A 15,843-nucleotide genomic window follows, 5' to 3' on the forward strand; every position below is an offset into this window, starting at 1 on the left:
TCTTTCTCTCGTTCTCTCCCTTCCTTCCTTCCTTTCTCTCTTTCTTTCTTTCTTTCTTTTTCTCTCTCTTTTTCTCTCTCTTTTTCTTTCTTTCTCTCTCTTTTTCTTTCTTTCTCTTTCTTTCTTTCTCTTTCTTTCTTTCTTTCTTTCTTTCTTTCTTTCTTTCTTTCTTTCTTTCTTTCTTTCTTTCTCTTTCTTTCTTTCCCAGTACTGGGGTTTAAACTCAGAGCCTGAGCTGCCCCTCAGCTTTTACACTCAAAGCTGGCACTCTACCACTTGAGCCACAGCTCCACTTCCAACTTTTTGTTGATTAATTGGAGCAAGAGTCTTGTGAACTTTCCCACCCAGGCTGGCTTTGAACCATGATCCTCAGACCTCAGCCTCCCAAGTAGCTAGGATTATAGGCTAGGATTATAGGATTATACTAGCACCATGCTGGGCCCCCATTGCCCTTTAGGTGAAAGTGCTACCTCCTGTCCTCATTAGGGAGTGGGGTGGGGATAAACCCCCAGGCCCGCTGTGTCTGTGGTGGGAGCATCTATGACCACCTTACTTCCAGATCCTGTTTCCCAGCCTACAAAACTGGGCTTAGATAATTCCTGCCCTGGTGTTCCTGGTGTGTGTGTGTGTGTGTGTGTGTGTGTGTGTGTGTGAACTCTGACACTGCGGTTGTGAGCCTGGACTGGGGGGGGGGAGGGGAGGGAAGAGCTCCTTTACCAGCCCCTCCTCCTGGGAGGCAGCACCTTGGAGGGTCTGCAAGTTCCAGCCCACTGCAGGAGTGGGTGTTGAATGGCGGCAGATACACCCATAAAGTGGAGCCCCGTTTGATCTGGGGATTATAGTGCTCCTCAGAAGGCCTAATTATCTCTGCACAGTTCCCAGGAGGCGGGTCTGGTCCCCCACTATGGCAGACAACCAGGAGGCAAAGCCATGAAATCAGGTGAGTTGGGGCTCAGTCCTGGCCTCCAGCTCCCACCCCAGGCCCATGGCTCTCTAACACATGGCTCCTGCCAGCCCAAACCTGAGCTGGGGAGACCTCCAGATCACACATCTATGCCTCTCCAAAAGCCATGGAACCACATTTCTTTTCCTCAAGTCTGAACCCTTTCATAGTCCCTCCCTCCACCCCTTCCAACCAACCACAGTGACCTGGGACCAGCTGTGGAGGTTAGGTGGGCATGCCATGTGTGGCTGGTGTCCCCAGATGTGGGGACAATTGTCCCATGCCACACAGGAGGAAGGAAAGGCCCACAAGTACAGGAGCACTGGGATCCCCAGGCCTCTGCCTTTGCTGGGATAAGGGGCAGAACAGAGCATAAGCAAGATGTCTCAGAGGCCTCAGGTGCGGACTGGCTGTGGATCCTGGAGACATGCGGTCCTCAACTCTGCCTGGAATGACTCCGGGGACCCATTGAGGACAAAAATGAGTGAAGTACGCTGTGCCAACCCTCCTGATTATAGTTGCATTCAGAATATGTTCTTTTGGCTTAGATTCCATTTGCGTTTTTTTTTTTTTGCCAGTGCTGGGGCTTGAACTCAGGGCCTAGGCACTGTCCCTGAGCTTCTTTTGCTCAAGGCTAGCACTCTATCACTTGAGCCACAGCACCACTTCTGGCTTTTTTCTGTGTATGTGGTACTGAGGAATCAAACCCAGGACTTGATGCATGCTAGGCAAGCACTCTACCACTAAGCCACATTCCCAGCCCAACCATTTGCATATTAAATACATAAGAACATGCTTTTCCCACCCTCCCTTTCCCTACACTTTCAGAAGGACCTGGAACCCTTAGTCAACCTTCTATTTTCCAACTCTTGAAAGACATACGCGTTTCCCCTTTGACTGCAGGAAATCACAGCACAATCATGATGATGTGATGGTGGTCCCTTTGATTTGGTTTTGGGGGAACATGGAGTGCTGGGGACTACAGCAAATAAGATGACATCACTTCCTGTACTGGGCCACAGGGAATGGGTTTCTGATTTCTTTTTCGTTTTTTACTCTTTCCTTTTCCTCTTTTTTTAGCTATAGATTTTTTTTTTAATGGAAGATCTAAGTTTGGATTGTTAATGATTCTAAAACTGAAGAAGGCTGGGGACCTAGCTCAAGTAGTATATCCCTTGCTTAGCAAGCTGGAGGCTTTGCGTTCAAAGCCAGCACCTTCCACCCAAAGCAGAGCAAAACTTTAGAAAGAAAAAGGGGAACAGGAGGAAAAGGGAAAACAGCTTCCCAAGTAAGCGTGCCTAGAAGGTTCTGTCTAGTCTGCCACGCTACCTTGGTGGATTCTTTACCTTACAGACCTCTTGGCCCTATCATGCTTGAGTCCTATAAGAGTTCACAGGGTCCATGTCTCATCCTAGGAAATTTCCACTGGGATTCTTACTCAGCAAAGCCAGGTCCTGCTTCGTGTGTGTGTGTGTGTGTGTGTGTGTGTGTGTGTGTGTGTGTGTGTGTGTGTGTGTGTGTGTGTGTGTGTGTGATTGTCCCATATGGACAATCAGAATATCAGAGGGCAAGCTGGGTGCCAGTGGCTCATGCCTGTAATCCTAGCTACTCAGGAGGATGAGATCTCAGGATCTCAGCTCAAAGCCAGCCCGGGCAGGAAAGTCTGTGAGACTCTTATCTCCAATTAGCCATGAGAAAACTGGAAGTGGGTGCTGTAGCTCAAGTGGTAGAGCACTCACCTTCAGCTGAAGAGCTCAGGGACAGTGCCCAGGCCCAGAGTTCAAGCACTCACCTTCAGCTGAAGAGCTCAGGGACAGTGCCCAGGCCCAGAGTTCAAGCTCTACAACTGACAAAAAAGAAGAAGGAGGAGGAGGAGGAGGAGGAGGAGGAGGAGGAGATCAGAAGACAGCTGGATCCACCTTCTCTAGTTTTCTGGGGGTCCCCAGACAGCCCCAGCTTCACTCAGCCAGCTGCAGAGCTGCAGCCCCTCACATCTCCCCCCTCTGCCTGCTCTTATAAACAGGCAGACAGGCTTCTAGCAGCCATGGAGGCCCTTTATGATCTCCATCTAGCTGGGTGGGGAGTGATTTCTTCCTCGAGGTAACGTTTTTGAGTGCAAGGACATTCTAGACCTGCAGGAAGACATTCCTGCAAGACCCAGCAGCCAGAGACCTGACAAAGCATTTCCTGCTGGGAGCAGCCCGGGCAGGTCCCACACCAAAGACCAGTCCAGGGTGGGTCTCCCCAGTGCAGCCGGTGCAGGGGCTCCTCTGTGAGATCACCAGGGCCTGTGTGGCTAGCCTGCCCTTGCCTTAAAGTTGTTCTTATTTCTGCAAACCAGGGGATGGATGTCGTGTAGCCCCGGGGTGTGAGCATGACTGTAGGAGCTCAGCTTTGCTGCAGACCTGTGGGAACTGGTGTTGGGAAAGTGTGGGTCTGGGGTTTGGCCTCCACCATGGTACTTGTGAAAGTGAGGATTTGGAAATCAGGAAAGGGAGCTGGGACGGCCCCAATCCAGCCCTTCCTTGTGGCAGCTCATTTTTATTTAGTTAGTGAATGACTGTACTGAGGCTTGTGCCTTTGCTTGACTTTGTGTGTGTGTGTGTGTGTGTGTGTGCGCGCGCGCGCGCACCTGTCCTGGGGTTTGAACTCCTGTGTGCTGTCCTTGAGCTTTATTTATTTATTTATTTATTTTTGTGCTCAGGGCTAGCACACACTTAAGCCACAATTCCACTTCCAGCATTTTGGTGGTTAGAGAAGAATCTCATGGACTTTCCTACCTGGGCTAGCTTTGAACTACATTCCTTAGATCTCAGCCTCCTAACTAGCTATGATTACAGGTATAAGCCACCAGTTCCCAGTGTGGCTACTCATTGTATGTATGTATGTATGTATGTATGTATGTATGTATGTATGTAGTCAGTTGTGGGGCTTGAACTCAGGCCCTAGGTGCTGTCCCTTAGCTTTTATTTTTTGCTCAAGGCTAGTGATCTATCACTCTGAGCCACAGCTCCACTTCCATTCTTTGAGTGGTTAACTGGAGATAAGAGTCTCGCAGGGACTTTTCTGCCCTGGCTGGCTTCGAACCGTGATCCTCAGATCTCAGCCTCCTGAGTAGCTAGGATTACAGGCTTGAGCTACTAGTGCCCAGTGTGGCAATTCATCTTAAAGAGCAGGGGCCTGGGCTAGGGATGTGGCTCAGTGGTAGAGTGCTTGCCTAGCATGCATGAAACCCTGGGTTTGATTCCTCAGGACCACATAAACAGAAAAGTGGTTCTGTGGCTCAAGTGGTAGAGTGCTAGCCTTGAGCAAAAGAAGCTCAAGGACAGTGCCCAGTCCTGAGTTCAAGCCCAAGGACTGGGAAAAAAAAAAAAAAAAGAGTAGAAGCCTTAGTGGGAAGTGGAGGGCGAGGGGACAGATCAAGCTCTCTACTCTGAAGTTGGCAAAGCAAACAAGAAGACCGTGGGGACACGGGCTCAGTGGTTCTGTGGAGGATGTCCTGCAGATCACAGGACAAAACTACAAGACATAGTTGGCTGGAGGAAATGAAGCCTAGAAACATCCCCTTTAGAAATGGTGGTACATTTGGTGTCTGGTGTAAGTTGGCTGTTGGAGCCCACTAGAATTTTTTTTTTTCCTTCAGGTTTTTGTTTGCTTGGCTGTGTTTCTTGTCACAGAAAATGTTTTACTGTGGTCTTCTGGCCAACATGTGACCAAAGTAACTGCAAACGCCTCCAAGACTGAACCACAACCCTTGATCCTAATGAGCAAGCCGAGGGTTCTGAGACCCCCTGAGCCCCTGGCGGGATTCCATGGAGTCAGGAGATGGGCTGCATGCAATGCCATCCGTGACCATGAACAAATGACCAGGGCTTTAACTCAGGACTTCTCCTCTCCCTTGGCTTTTTCCATTCGAGGCTGGCACTCTACCACTTGAGCCACACACCTCCACTTCTGGGTTTGGAGTGGCTAATTGGGAATAAGAGTCTCATGGACTTCCCTGTTGATGCTGACTTCTAACCACGATTCTCACATCTCAGCCTCCTGAGTGTTAGGATGACAGGCATGAGCCACTGGCATCCTATAATGAATTGCTTTCAGTCTCTGCATCTAAGATGAAGGTCCCTTCCAGTGGTTATCAGAGGGGCCTCTCTGTCTGTCTCTGTCTGTCTCTGTCTCTGTCTCTGTCTCTCTCTCTCTCTCTTTCTTTCAGTTGGTTGTAGGGCTTGGACTCAGAACCTGGGTGCTGTCCTTGAGCTCTCTAATTCAAGGCTAGCACTCTACCACTTTGAGCCACAGCACCACTTCTGGTTTTCTACTAGTTAATTGGAGATGAGTCTCATGGACTTTCCTGTTCAGGCTGGCTGTGAACAATAATCCTCAGAACTCAGCCTCTGTGTAGCTAGGATTACAGGTGTGAGCCACTGGCACCCTGCTCTAGAAGGACTTTTCTAGGTGTGCACATTACACTTGAATTGGTCTCTTTTCATCTTGTCTCTTAGTGCTGGCACGGATAGATCTTGTGCGTGTGTTACTGGTGGTAACATGAAGTGTATCCGTTGCCTATTGCTGCTGTATAATAAATGGTCCCAGACTTCACTGGTACAAAACAACAAGGATTGAGATCTTACCCTTTCTACAGCTCCAGGATCCAGGTGTGGTACAGCAGGTGCCTCAAGGTCTCTCACAGGCTTCAGCAAGGTGCCCACGAGGGTGGCCATCAACCCCCAGCCCAGCGAGGAGGTGCTATCCCCACACCTGCTCACAAGGTCACTCCTGGTGCATGGCTGCCTGTCAGACCTGCTCACAGAATGGCAGCTTGTTCCCTGCCCCCACCCCCCAAGCTCCTAGAAAGAGCTCTAAAGAGAGCCAAGTGCTGGCAGCTCACACCTGTAATCCCACCCACTCAGGAGGCTGAGATCTGAGGATCGAAGTTCAAAGCCAGCCTGGGCAGGCAAGTTTGTGAGACTCTTATTTCTAGTTAACCAGTGAAAGCTAGACGTGGGGCCGTGGTTCAAATGGTAGAGCACTAGCTTTGAGTGAAAAATTAAGGGACAGTGACATTCAGACCTTGAGTTCAAGCCCGGTACTGCCTCTAAATGCAAAAAGAAAAAAGTCAAGACACTAGAAAAGCTGCCACCCCTCCCCCATTTGGGGGGGGAGGGGCTACCATCCTGACTCAAACTATGTATCTGATTCTTTTGCTCATTGGCTGGCACTCCACCACCTGAGCCACGCCTCCAACTCCTGTTGCCCCTTATCTCAGGATTGACAGCTCATCCATCCAGTCACATTTCCAGCTTCTATTCATTAAGCAGTGTGTCCGGGCCCCGCCCACTCTCAAGGGCAGGGCTGTGACCCCAGTGGTTGGGAATGGCTGGCCATCATGAAGGCTGCCCATGAGGAAGGTTGGGCCACAGTCTCTGGAGGCAGAACCATGGGCACTCAGGTCTCTGCTCTGCCGCTCACGGACGTGTGGTCTTGCTTCAGTGTCCCCTAATCTACAGTGGTTGTGACTGTGGCCCAGGCTGCAGTGACACAGTAGAAGGTGAGCTCTGTGCCCTGCTGGCATAGGATGAGTCCTCACACAGGGACAGAGGGACACCCTGCGGGCTGGGAGGGACAGACATGCGCTCTGGCTATTTCCACCTGCACAGCAGCATGACATCACTGCTAAGGCCGTCAAAGCCCCCCAGCCAGCCTGAGCTGCCTCTGTCACTGAGGCCACCGGTGGAGATGGAGCTGATCTCCTCCTCTGGCCATCCCAGCTGCCCTGGGACGCAGGTGTGGCCCGGAGGATTAGAGGGGCTCGCCCCAGTCCTGCCCAGACCCTGTCTGCAGGGGACCAGGCTTGGGCTCCAGGTCTGTCCCGCCATCTGTCCACCAGACTGGAGACCTGTGGGCCTGTCATGGCTCCCCGGGGGCCCTCTGATAGTCCTCTCAGCCCCTCACATGACCTCACATGAGGGGCCCTCGTCCAGGGCCTGCCTCAGAGGCTGATACTCCGCCCTGGTACGGCACCGCGCACGGAAGTGTTTGCTCACACTGCAGCTAGCTTCCATTCCTGCCTCCCAGGGGAGCTCGTTTGTTTTCCGTTCCCTCCTTCCCTCCCGCGCTTTGACAAGGTCTCTGTGTAGCACAGGCTGCCTTGCAATCTGCTATGTCGCCCCAGTTGGCCTTGAATTTACAATCCTGTTGGGATTACAGGTGTGCACCCCCATACTCGTCTCCAAGACAGATTGTTTTTCCTTTTCTTCATAGGTACAAGACCATGATTTGAACTTGGTACCTGATGCTCTGGCTCACTGGCTAGCACTCTACCAGCTGAGTCACGCCTCCAACCTTGACAGATTGTTTTTCTAACTCCTCCTCCTCTTCCTCTTCCTCCTCTTCCTCCTCCTCCTCCTTTTCCTCTTTCTTCTTGTTTGGGGCTTGAAATCAGGGCCTGGGCACTGTCCCTGAGCTTTTTCACTCAAGGCTCCTGCTCTACCACCTGTGCCACACCTCCGCTTCTGGCTTTGTGGTGGTCAATTAGAGATAAGAGTCTCCCAGACTTTTCTACCCTGGCTGACTTGGAACTATGACCCTCAAATTGCAGCCTCCAGAGTAGCCAGGATTACAGGTGTGAGCTGCAAGCTTCTAGGTGAAGTCCCAAGTCCTTCCTCACCCAGGGGCCATATGCCACCCTTCTCTAAATCCAGGTTTGTACTCAGTTCAAGAAAGATTTTTTTTAACAGGAAACGGAATTGCTGCAACTTATTTAACGATAAAATCAAGGGCTGGAGGCATGGCTCAGCAGTATCTCACCAGCTGAGCAAGCACAAGGCCTGAGTTTAAACCTGGTACCACTGAAAAAAAAAAACCAAACAAACCCCAAACAAAAACCCCAAAACCACAAAAACTAACCCCCAAACAAACCATAAAACAACTAAAAACAATAAAAACAAGGGGCTGCAACTGATCATTTTAATACATATTTATACAGTACCTACTATGCACCAAGCACTGCTTTGAGAACATTTACATATTCATTTAATCCAACCACCTCCCGAGGGAAGGGTACTATTATTGTCAACCCTATTTTGCCAGAGAGGAAACAGGCACAGAGAGGCTCAGTTATGTATTCAAAGCTGCACAGCCACTAGAGAAGACAGAAGCAGGACTCAAGCCTCTGGGGTCTGTATTAAGAATCCTAATGCTACCTTGGCAACAGGTGCCATTAAAATGCTCTCATAATCCCAGAGATGCTGCTTGTTCACCCTCCAAAACTTCCCCCTCCTCTCCCCAACTCCAAACCTTATGTTCCCAGGAAGAAACTCAGCCACAGGAGAGAAAAGGACTCATTCAAGGTGACCAGTAAATAAATGTAGGGTTAATAGTGTGACTCTCAGAAGTCAGGGGTCACCACCTCCTACATCGCAGTGTGTGTGTGGGTGACCTAGGCCTGTGGCCAGGGTTGGGGGGGTGTATAATAGTCCTTACCTGGTTCTGGGGTGGGTGGGGGGAAACGCAGGGAATGAATAACTTGCAGGGCTCTGGGCAGGACAGGACCTCTGCTGCCCTTGGTGGCCACTGTCAGAATTGCAGGCTGACTTGGGGCTATGGGATTGGGAAGAGTCCAGCAAATACAGCCAGCATTGGGGTGGGGGTACAGGCGGGGAGGGGGTCAGACCTGGGCTGGCGATGTAGTTCAGCGGTAGAAAGCCTACCTAGAATGCACAAGGCTCTGGGTTCAATGCCCAGAACTCTTGGGCACTGTGCTGGGTGCTTACGTTAGTCAGCAAACAGAGATAAGATAGTTATAGTTAAGGATCATCAATCATATTAGCTAAAGCTGTCTATGCTTAGTAGGTCATTCTAATCCCTAGTAACAGCTAATAAGTCCAGAGGCCCAGAAAGGTTAAGTAGCCTCCCCTAGGCTGCACAGCTAGGATGAGGTTCCAAAAGCAGCCAGCTATTCACTATGGTCTCATTATTACCATAATAATGACCACTCTGGCTTTACAGAGGAAGGCCACAAGGGACAGCAAAGAGAAAGGATCTGTCCTGGGCAATATGGCCCATGGATTTAGACCCAGTACTGCAGCTGGGTCTGTCTTGATTTGTTGTCTTTTTGGCTCAAGACCAGGGGGCCGGGCACAGTGGGCTGGGCTGGCAGCATGGGGCTGTAACAAATACCTCCAGATGCTCAGGAGGAGAAAAGGGGTCTCTGGCTCATAGGTTTGGAGGCCCCAGTTCCTTATTGGGGGTGGTCCTATTGCTTTTAGGCCCCTCTGGTTTGTGTGTGTGTGTGTGTGTGTGAGTGTGTGTGTGTTTGTGTGTGTGTGTGTGAGAGAGAGAGAGAGAGAGAGATACCAATTGTGGGAGGCAGAAGAGAGAAAGAGGGGTGGGGGTATCTGCCCCCTCCCAATGGCTACGAGACCTCCACCAGCCCTCCCCCTCTTCAAATGTCTTTCACCTCCTTGGCACCCTGAAATCTGGGTGCCTCCAGCCAGGACTGAACTTGGAAACTGGAGCAGGGAGGAGGGAGACTGAGGCAGGGAGATCTATACTATACTTTTATTTTTCCCCCTCCAACTCCCCTTTACTTGTAAAGAAATTTAGGAGTTGGGCCATCTCCCTGGGCCTCAGTTTCCCACACTTGAACATGGAAGTTCTGCCTATTTGCCAGGAGCATTCCAGGAGGAGCCAAGGGGACCCGGCCCTGCTAGGAGCACAGGAAGCTCTCAGCACAGTTGGATCTGGGCATGAGAAAGAATTCCCACAACAAACGGTGGATTATAGTTCCCAGGACTGCCAAGGCCTTATTCCACCTTCCACCCCCAGGCCTGTGCTGAGCCTCTTGCCCCCCCCCCCAAACCTCCCCGAGGAAACAAAAAGTTGCCAAAGACCAGCATGGTGAGCTGGCCAGCTGAGCAGTGAGGCTAGAGATGCCGGCCTTGCCTGGTCTGGCCTGGCCTTTTAAAGCTTTGAGTGAGGGCCTGTCTCTCCTAGAGGCTTGGCCCCCAATGGATGGGAGTCAGGACCTGATGCCTTGAGCTTGAGCCAGTCTTTCCTGGGAAAATCTCCCAGCGCCCTGCAAACAGTAATTAGACATCGCACCACCAAGGTGCTGTTTAGCTGTTCAGACAAGGCTGGCTTTTCTCCTGTCGGTGGGTAAGAAAAAAGGAAGCTCAGCCGCTGGTCCAGGGGCAAAAAGCATATTCCAGGCTCAGCAAGAGCCTTGAGTAAGCCCCAAACAGGTGCTGAGTGTGTGTGTGTGTGTGTGTGTATGTGTGTGTATGTGTGTGTGTTTGTGTGTATATGTGTGTGTATGTGTGTGTGTTTGTATGTATATGTTGTGTTTGTATGTGTGTGTTTGTGTGTGTATGTGTTTGTGTTTGTGTGTGTTTGTGTGTGTATGTGTGTATATGTGTGTGTGTGAATAACAGTACTGGGATTTCAACTCAGGGCCAAGGCACTGTCCCTTAGCACTTTTTCTCAAGGCTGATCCTCTACCACTTGAGCCACAGCTCCGTGTCTGGTCTTTTTGTGGTTAACTGGAGATAAGAGACTCACAGACTTTTCTGCTCAGACTGGCTTCGAATCTTGATCTTCAGATCTCAGCCTCTTGAGTGGCTAGGATTACAGGCATGAGCCACTGCACCTGGCTACAAACAGTAGTTCTTAAAGTGTAGACCTGTCAGACATGAGATGACAAGACCAACCGCAGCCCCACCTGGCCCTCAGAGCGCTGGGAGCCTAAAGCCCCCCAGGTGCCCATCACTTGGGCAAAGCCTCAGACGCCGCCCTGCCTGGCACAGGGCTGCAGGGATGTCTGGTGGAGCATGGCAAAGACATATGGCAGTGGTGGTGGCAGTGTTCCTTCCTCTATCCGGTGTCCTGCACCCACAGTCCCAGCTCAGGGCCCTCCCTTGTCAGGGGCCTCCTGCCTAGGCCCGGGGTGGGGGGGGACTGTCCATACACGTCCTGGGCTGCTTTTGCTGTAATTAAGGGCTTTTGCACGTCTGCCCGCTGCCCACCAGTGTACAGGCATGCCAGCCACTGCCCCGTCCGTTCCTTGGTGCACCCAGCCCTCCCAACACGTCTGCACATGCGCACGGGAGGTGTCCGGATACAGCAAAGGCCCCCAGCAAGGTCAGGCACCAGCCAGATTTTGTCCCTGAGGCCCTCTGGAGAGCCAGGCCCTGTGGATAAGGAACAACATTGTCAAAGAGCTGGAGGCCTGGCCCTGAGTTTGCAGGGCAGCCGCCTGCCCCGGCCCCGCCTCTCAGCAAGGCTAATTAGGATTTGTTCTAAATTCTTCTCTCCGAATTGTCCTTTAAGTATCTTTGGAGCCTGCTAGGGGGAAGCAGATGTGTTGAGCAGTTACGTGGGAAGAGCTCTGGCATCTCTTCCCGCTCAGGCTTCCCATTCAAACACGGGTTGTGTTAAACTGAGAAGGAAGCCACGCTCTTTCTGTTTGTAAAGACGGAGCCTTTGAGCCAGTGCCCCGTGGCACACGCCTGTAATCCCAGCCACTTTAGGAGGCTGAGAGCTGAGGCTCACAGTGTGAAGCCAGCTGGGGCAGAAAAATCCAAGAGACTTCTTTTTTTTTTTGTTTTTTTGTTTTTTTGTTTTTTTGGGTCCAGTCATGGGGCCTAAACTCTGAGCCTAGGTGCTGTCCCTCAGCTCTTCAGCTCAAGGCTAGCACTCTACCACTTGAGCCACAGTGCTACTTCCGGCTTTTTTCTTTTTGCTTATGTGGTGCTGAGGGATTGAACCCAGGGCTTCAGGCATGTAAGGCAAGCGCTCTACCACTGAGCCAACTTCCCAGCCCCGACTTCTTTTTTTTTTAAATCTCCAATCAACCACCAAAAATCAAGATGCAGAGCAGTGGCTCAAGTGGTAGAGTGCCAGTCTTGCACAAAAAAGCCAAGTGAGAGTAAGCAGCTCCGAGTTCAAGCTCCAGTACACTGCACGCACGCACACGCACACACACACAAGTTGCAGGGATACAGAATGCATGCATCTAACCTTTGTCTTGCTTTGCCAGCATTGGAGGAAGCTGAAGTCCAGGGAGTGGAAAGCAATGAGCCAGGGCCACACAGCAGTGGATGGTAGAATGGGAAGGAGGGGCTCTAGCTTCTCAGCCTCCTTCCTCTGGTACCATTTCCTCATCTTTCCCCTTGAGAGCTGAGGCTTCATGACGGGGGGAGCAGCCCCCACAGACAGAGGCCATCTAGCCCATCCTGAAGCCTTGACCCCAGCTTGTCTGAGGTGTCTAAGACACAGCCCCTGGGGCCTGCTGGCTCCAAGGACAACTGCCCAGGTTCTCAGCGCAGTGGCAAAGGCTGAACAAACCTGCAGGTGGCAGAGCCCAAGCACAGGCTCCTAGACAGGATGTGTGTGTGTGTGTGTGTGTGTGTGTGTGTGTGTGTGTGTGTGTGTGTGTCATGGAGCCTGAACTCTGGGCCTGGGCGCTGTCCCTCAGCTCTTCAGCTCAGGGCTAGTGCTCTACTACTTGAGCCACAGCACCACTTCTGGCTTTTTCTGCTTATGTGGTGCTGAGGAATCGAACCCAGGGCCTCATGCATGCAAGGCAAGCACTCTACCACTGAGCCACCTTCCCAGTCCCAGGTTTTTGTTTTTTTAAACAATTCATATTCATTGCCAATATTTAAGAATAAGGAGATTTTACGGAAAAGACAAGCACTCAGGCTTCTGTTGAAAAAAAACAAAACAAAACAAAATCTCAACCTCTGAAAGATGCTGGGCCTGTTTCTGCCCTGCAGTGCCTGGTGGGAGCTGGGGATGAGACCCCCTCGCTCCTGCGCCACGTCAGCTAACTTTCAACTCCCTCCTGGGTTTGGTTGGTTTTTTCCAGCTGGTCCTGGGGCTTACCCTGAGGGCCTAGGTGCTGTCCCTGAGCTTCTTTTGGTCAAGGCTAGTGCTCTATCATTTGAGCCTCTTCCAGCTTTCTGCTGATGTAAGAGTCTCCTAGTCTTTCCTGCCTCGGCTGACTTCAAACTGAGAACCTCAGGTCTCAGTCTCCTGAGTAGCTAGGATGACAGGCGTGAGAACTGGTGCCCTGGACATCCTGGGGGAACCCCACTTACAAACAGCTCTCAACCAGGGGCTCCCCAGGGGCAATGGGGTGAGGTTACACTGGCACCTAGTGGGCAGGGTAGGATGCTGGTCTGTGTGTCTGCAGCCAACAAACACCTGTAAAGCTCTTAGAACAATATTGGATGGAGCTTGCATTCAATAAATGTTATCCATTAGTGTTAGAGTAATGGGGTTGTGATTTAAGAAAATTAAATGTTGTTCCTATTTTAACATTCAAAAAATTGATTTTTAATGCAAAGCAACTTTGAATTAATTTTTATTTTTTGTTTTTGGCAATTCTGGGATTTGAACTCAGGGCTTTGAGCTTGCTAGGCAGGTACTCTACTGTTTGATTAAGGCTTTCGCCCCAGCAAAGCAACTTTGTACAAAGGCGGTACCGGGAATGGTGGAGAATGGGGCACACAGATTGCCCACATCACCCTGAACCTCCCTCACTGGACCCAGAAAGACCCCAGAGACCTCAGTGTCATGGCTCTGTGCACTGGGGACAACTTGGGTCCTCCAAGAGCACCATGGGAAGGAGCCCCGCCCCCCAGGCCGAAGTGGCTTGAATGCCAGGGGTGGGGCCCAGCCAGCCACCAGGGCCCTGGTGCCCGCTGGAGAAGCTGGGACAACATGGACGTGGTAAAACCATGGCGGCTGCCCAGTGAGCCCTGGGCCACGGCTCAAAACCAGTCCCTTCCCAGACTTCCTCAGTGAACAGAAGAATTAGGGCCCAGGACACATAGCTCATGCCCGTAGTATCAGCTATGTAGGTAGGAAGATGGAGGTCTGAGGCTAGACCCAGGCACAATGGACTCTCTAAGATGAAGAAAAAGGCCTGGGGATGTGGCTCAAGTGGTGTCGTGTTTGCCTTGCAAGCAGAAGGCGCAGTGTTCACACCCTAGTTTGAAAGCCATGGTTTGAACCTCTTCACCTCTGCGGGGTCACCTCGCCCCAGCACCACTGCTGCCTGCTCTCCTGTACAGGCACCTGACGTGGTGGTGCTTGGAAGGAAGTGGCAGCTGCCAGGAGGAGGAGGAGGAGGGAACGGCCTCAAAGACCAGGGAACCATCCCCAGCTCAGCACTGCCTGCTTCTAGGGAGCCGCACCCGTCCCGAGAGCCCAGTGCGCCCAGGACACGCCCTGGAAATGGGGTGAGGGCACCACAGCCAATTCTACGCTACCCGTGGATGTAATCCATCATGCCTCTGTTTTACCATCTGTGAAATGGGTACTCAGGGAGCAAATCCCTCTGAGAGTCCTCAGGACGTGCACAGGCCCCTGAAGAGCTTTGTCACTGGGTGCAGTCTGCAGGTATATGCACGCAGTAGATGGAGAACCACCAGGCGGTGGGCCATCTGGCATCTTCCCTGGGTGGATGCAGGAAGTCTCCAGGAGGAGAGGAGTTCAGGCATGGCTGGTTCAGGAAAGAAAGTCTCACTAATTCCAACTTTGGATATGACGCTCATTTGATTGGGTTGTACAAACTATCTCCAGTTAATGAGCAAAAAAACAAGGCATGGAGATAGATGAGCTGTACAGCATTCATCTTGAGCAAAAAAGCTAAGTGACAGCGATCGCCCAGGTCCTGAGTTCAAGCCCTTGTACTACTGCACACACACACGCACACACACACACACACACACACACACACACACGCACGCACAAATCAGTGGTCCCATGGCTGCCTCTTTGGGGGAGTGGGCCAAGGATCCCACCCTGAAACTGAAGAAATGAGAGCCACTGGTCAGGTGAACAGCACATGACCCCCCCACCCCTGTGGCTTCTCCAAAGACTCGTTCCAAAGGCGATCTACTCAGATTTACACCGACGCCTCTGCATGCACAGAGACAGTGTCCTTTGTTAGAGATGCAGGGCCCCGCAGGACATGGGGTGCCAGGCAGGCTGGAGCAGAGGCTCTGGGCATGAGGACAACGTGGCCTACGCTGGGTGCTGGGTTCCAGGAGCTGGTGAGGGCTGGGGACACGCTTTGATGGACGTGAATCTTCATAGGCCAGAAAATCCAGAGTTCTGAGAACTGCAATTTCGTTGATCTTCTATGTTATTTCCAAGGGGAAACTAATATGTAGCTAGCACCAGGAAAATACAGGTCTTTTTTTTTTTTTTTTAAACTAGCTTTCCGGCCATTTCAGAAAGTGGCCCCATTGAGCCCACGTAAATGCAATAGAAGTGTCTGGGCAAAATCTCTGGGACAGGTGTGGGAGTACAAGGCTGCCTATCTGCAGCAGAAGCGTGGACCAGCTTTCAGAGTGCCTCTTATTAACTAATTTGCTTTAGAACACAGCAACAATTATCCTCGCTGTCACATCAATTATAAATAATCTTTCATTTCCTGTTCTTATCTATCTTTCTATCTTTCTATCTATCTATCTATCTATCTATCTATCTATCTATCTATCTATCTATCTATCTATCTATCTATCTATCTATCTATTTTGTCGGTTGTGGGGCTTGAAATCTGGGCTTGGGTACTGTCCCTGCACTCTTCAGCCTTAAGGCTAGCATTCTACCCATTGAGCCACAGTGCCACTTCTGGGTGCCACTTTCTGATGGTTAATTGGAGATAAGAGTCTCATGGACTTTCCTGCCCGGGCTGGCTTTGAACTGCAATCCTGAGATCTAAGCCTCCTGAGTAGCTAGAATTACAGGCGTGAGCCACCAGCACCTGGCATTCTTCTCTCTTCTTTTCTCTTCCGTGGTAGAGACGCTGGTACTGACCATCAGGTATGCAGACCAAACACCTATTAGAGGCTAGGTGTGGCTAGCTGCTCAGTGACCATTTATACCCT

The 15,843-nt window shown here is 51.2% G+C and overlaps 1 protein-coding gene across 2 annotated transcripts in view; it reads right to left on the reverse strand.

The window, feature by feature from the left end:
- Window positions 1-15,843, reverse strand: part of Kazn (kazrin, periplakin interacting protein) — a 502,475-nt gene that overhangs the window by 66,579 nt on the left and 420,053 nt on the right. The gene's annotated exons all lie outside the window — the stretch shown is intronic.

Source organism: Dipodomys merriami, unplaced genomic scaffold, assembly GCF_024711535.1.
Source record: "Dipodomys merriami isolate MVZ:Mamm:240054 unplaced genomic scaffold, mDipMer1.0.p SCAF_28, whole genome shotgun sequence".
NCBI lineage: Eukaryota > Metazoa > Chordata > Mammalia > Rodentia > Heteromyidae > Dipodomys > Dipodomys merriami.